The sequence below is a fragment of the Balaenoptera musculus genome, chromosome 3 (assembly GCF_009873245.2).
Source record: "Balaenoptera musculus isolate JJ_BM4_2016_0621 chromosome 3, mBalMus1.pri.v3, whole genome shotgun sequence".
NCBI lineage: Eukaryota > Metazoa > Chordata > Mammalia > Artiodactyla > Balaenopteridae > Balaenoptera > Balaenoptera musculus.
This window is the reverse complement of record NC_045787.1, coordinates 72,214,296-72,218,704: the sequence shown is the minus strand read 5'-3', so window position 1 is coordinate 72,218,704 and position 4,409 is coordinate 72,214,296.

The window sequence follows — 4,409 nt, the reverse complement described above, 5'->3', positions numbered from 1 at the left end:
TCACTTTCAATAGCACTGTGTCCTGATATCCCTACACAAGAAATATGCAAAGTTCTGTCTATTTGCCAAAACAGTGATTTCCCACAATGAAAATTACTTATTCTGCATTTATTATTTATATCACTTGTACTTTATTGGCATAAAGTTTATAAAAAATATATTCTCCCAATCCCCATCAGTCACAATTTCAAAATTGTCTAGAGCCAGGTAATACAATTAGACCTCAGAATTAACATCACTTTTTTCAGCTTAAATTTTAAAACATCAATACAGCTTTCATTTACTTTTCCATCCTCCTTCTATATTAGAAATTAAATTTCTTTCACTTTTTTCTAAGACCTGGGAGATTTTTTACTTGCAGTTTCTGCTTTTCTTTATCCGTCAAGGAACTGCTACATCAGTTTTCAAAAGCTTTGTAAGCCACAATCTAAACTGATTTCATCATTCATGTAACTGGGCATCATTCACCCAGCTTGCTACCTCAATTAGTAAGTATTAGGAATGGCCTTTTGTATTCCAGTGAAGTAAATCACCTACTACGGTAGGTTAACTAACAGGATAAGCAGGAAAGCCTCATTATCGTGTACTATGCCCAAAGAAGTGGGCAGGTGTCCCCATCACCAGCCCCAGAGCTAATATTTATTTTGCCCAACTACAAATCTACAAATCAAAATCTCTCCTTTCCTCTCCCTCCCTTACTTCCTACCTTCCCCTCCTTTCCCCCCACCCCCTCCCCTTCTTCCTCCCTCTCTCTCTCCCCGTTTCTGAAGGTTTCCATCTCAATGTTCTGGATCAATCAATCCCTGCTCAACAAACCAGCTCCCAGACAGAGACAAGCACAGGAAGAGAAAATGTTATGACTTAACGAGTTGCTAAAAACCTCCAGGGTGCTTTTCCCTTTCTGTAACGGTTCACGTTGCCCTCACATTCCCACACTAATAGCCACAGAAGTTTAAGGCCTGGTCTCTCTGGATCAACTCTGTTAAAATACCTACAGGTACCCTTGGTAAATTAGCATATGAATAGCCATTACCAAGGAAGGGAGTCTTGTGCTATTGGGTTGAAAAACACAAGCAGTAAGTACTATAGACCCAGACATTTAGCCCTGAAGTGATCCAGTTATCAGTAAAAGCACAGATTTAAAGGCAGGAGTGAAGGCATAGGAAGGTATAAGAAGTAAGTTATGATCTGGAAGGAGATACGGAAAAGTCTGTTAAGGTGAATTTCTTCAATCAAAATGGCAGAGGCAGACCCATGGTTGTTTAATACACAGGCTTACAATTTTTTTTCAATTTTTTTCAATTGGCACAAAAGTGAATATATATTTAGAATGAGAAAATAAATAACAATGAATTACTCATTTTTTTAAAGCTGACATATCTGACAGATTTTTAAGACTGTTTACTACATTTTTAAATCTGTACACTCATTGGCCATGTCTTTAAATGACAACAATTAGCTCATATTTTCTACAGAGACAATAGAAAAGTAATTCAATCTTTCTTCTAGCATGGTTGGCAGAGTTTTGTTTTTTATTACAAATAGATTCTAAACGTTTCTTTTACACCTAATACGGAATGTTGAGTAAATTATTAGGTTTTTTTTTTTTTCAAATTTGACAACTCTTCTCATTAAATTTCTTTCATATATGACTGACTGGTTTCTGGTTCTACGCATTTCAAACCTTGTTTCTCTCCTCTGCCTACATCCTTTCAGTGCCAAGAACACGTTCACATTGCAAATGCTCCTGGTCTTGCACCTTCAAATCCAGCTGCCACTGTAGCCAGCAGTTCTACACAGGGACAGTAGCTTTGGTTGTGAAACCACGTGTTAAATGGAGAACACACATCAGCAGCCATTTCCTTTCTATAACATTTCTCTGTAACCAAGTCACAAGATACAGAAGCATTAGAGTATCAAGCAAATCTACACCCACTTTTTTTTTTAACATCTTTATTGGAGTATAATTGCTTTACAATGGTGTGTTAGTTTCTGCTGTATAACAAAGTGAATCAGCTGTACATATACGTATACATATATCCCCATATCTCCTCCCTCTTGCATCTCCCTCCCACCCTCCCTATCCCACCCCTCTAGGTGGTCACAAAGCACCGAGCTGATCTCCCTGTGCTATGCGGCTGCTTCCCACTAGCTATCTATTTTACATTTGGTAGTATATATAAGTCCACGCCACTCTCTCACTTTGTCCCAGCTTACCCTTCCCCCTTCCCGAGTCCTCAAGTCCATTCTCTACATCTGCGTCTTTATTCCTGTCCTGCCCCTAGGTTCTTCATAACCATTTTTTTTTTTTTTTATTCCATATATATGTCTACACCTGCTTTTAAAATGTATGTTAAATGGAGTAAATCACATGAATTTGCCAATAATTTCCTCCTCACCAGAGCAGTTGCTTCTTGTGATTTGGCTTTCTTCCAGGCCTTTTTAGATAGCAGTGATGACCAAATTATCCTGTTATTCAGAAAGCTCAATGTAACATTAGATCATATTTATTTTCAATAATTAAATTCCTACCCAGCTGCCAAACAAGAAAAGCATTCCTTCTAACGCAAAACAAAATCAGTTTTAAAAAGACATTGCTCACAAAGAGTGCATGTAAGGGACCAGAATATCCTACATTTAAAGCCACACATAGCAACGTGGGCAACTCTGGATACATTAATTTGCAGGCAGTAGGGGGATGTCTTCCTATTCACTGTATTCCGTTCTTATAAAATGTAAAGTTATAAAATGTAACTTATAAATCTTATAAAATGTAAAATGTAATGTTCTATCACAACAGTACCGAAGAATTGATCATCATTTCCAAAGTGCCTAATATAGAAGCTAGATTTAAAAACCATGAAATAAAAACAATATTTCCATAGAGTTAATTGAAAGCATCTATTCACACTATTCTTAGGATGGCTGTAAAATTTCTGGTTTGTGTCAAAATCATTTTATAAAACTGAAAAGCTAACTATAGTTTTTTTTACTCTGAATTTAACAGTTTACTACAACATGGAGACCTAAAAATACTTCTTTATCACTCATTTAATCCTTTAGGAAATTCCTATAGAAAAAAGAAGTTTAGGAGTTCAAGACAAAATAAATGTTTTGAAACTCTGACTACAAGCAATAGTAAAACGTTGCTTAAAGGCAGCTGTTCTCAATCTTGGATCCTTGTTAGAATCACCTGGGGAACTTTTAAAACTCCTACTGTCCAGACCACACCCCAGACAAATTAATTAGGATTTCTGCATATAAGGCCCAGGCATCAGTCCCACGTGATTCTGATGTGCATTAAAAAGTGACAACAACTGCATTACACTGTATTTGTAACGAGCTGGCAGGCAAGAGCAGACAAGAATATTTGCTGTGATTTAATTCAGAGGGAAAAGCTGTAGAAAGCACCAAAGTCACTCCCAACCTCTCCAGGCAAGAGGTCCTCAGAGTGAGAAGATTCAGTGTAAAGATTATTTTCAGGATGTGACTATAAAACTTTTAAAGACTTCAGAAAAAACTGACCCTCTCCACTAATCCAACTGGCTTCTATGACTAATATGGGCTTTGTCTCACAGCACCCTATCAGCCAACCCAGAGAGGAACCCGTCTTGAAGAGACTTGTGTGTGTGGCTTTTATCTAATGCAGTAAACTCCAACGAGATTCATAGAAAACCCACAAAACTTTTAAGAAAGTTGTACTAACAGGAGCACCATTGACTTAGACTAAAGGGGACAAGGAAGAAGAGCCATAGTGCCACCAATGTTCTACAGAGGGTGGAAAGCAGGTTTAGTCTGCCCAAGTACCATATGGGCCATGGAAGAGGAAGGATGATTCAGAGGGCAGAACCAAAGATCTTAGAGTGTGGAGCCAAGAGCACAGAGACGTAGAACCAGGGCAGAACCAGGGCCTGATCAAGGAACTGGCAGCCTGTGCCCAGCTGGATTTCAGAATTGCTATTGATCAGGGGACTCATTTTCCATTGCTGCCATAACAAATTACCACAAATTTACTGAATTGAAACAACACAAATTTATGATCTTATAGTTCTCTAGATCAGAAATCAGGTACAATTTTCACCAGACTAAAACCAAAGTGTTGGCAGGGCTCTCTGGAGGCTCTAAGACAGAATCTGTTTCCTGCTCATTCTGGTGTTTGGCAAAATTCAGTAGCTTGAGATGATAGGAATGAGCTTCCTGTTTTCTTGCCAACTGTAAAAGGATGGCCATTTCCAGCTTCTGGAGGTCATCACGTTCCTTAGCTCATGGCCTCCATTCTCCACCTTCATAGTCAGCAGCAGCATTTCTCTGACGCACTCTTCTTCCTCTTCCACTTCTAAGGACTCAGGTGACTCAGGTGACCTGGACAATCCAGAATAATCTTCCCATTTCAGGTCCTTTAACCTTAG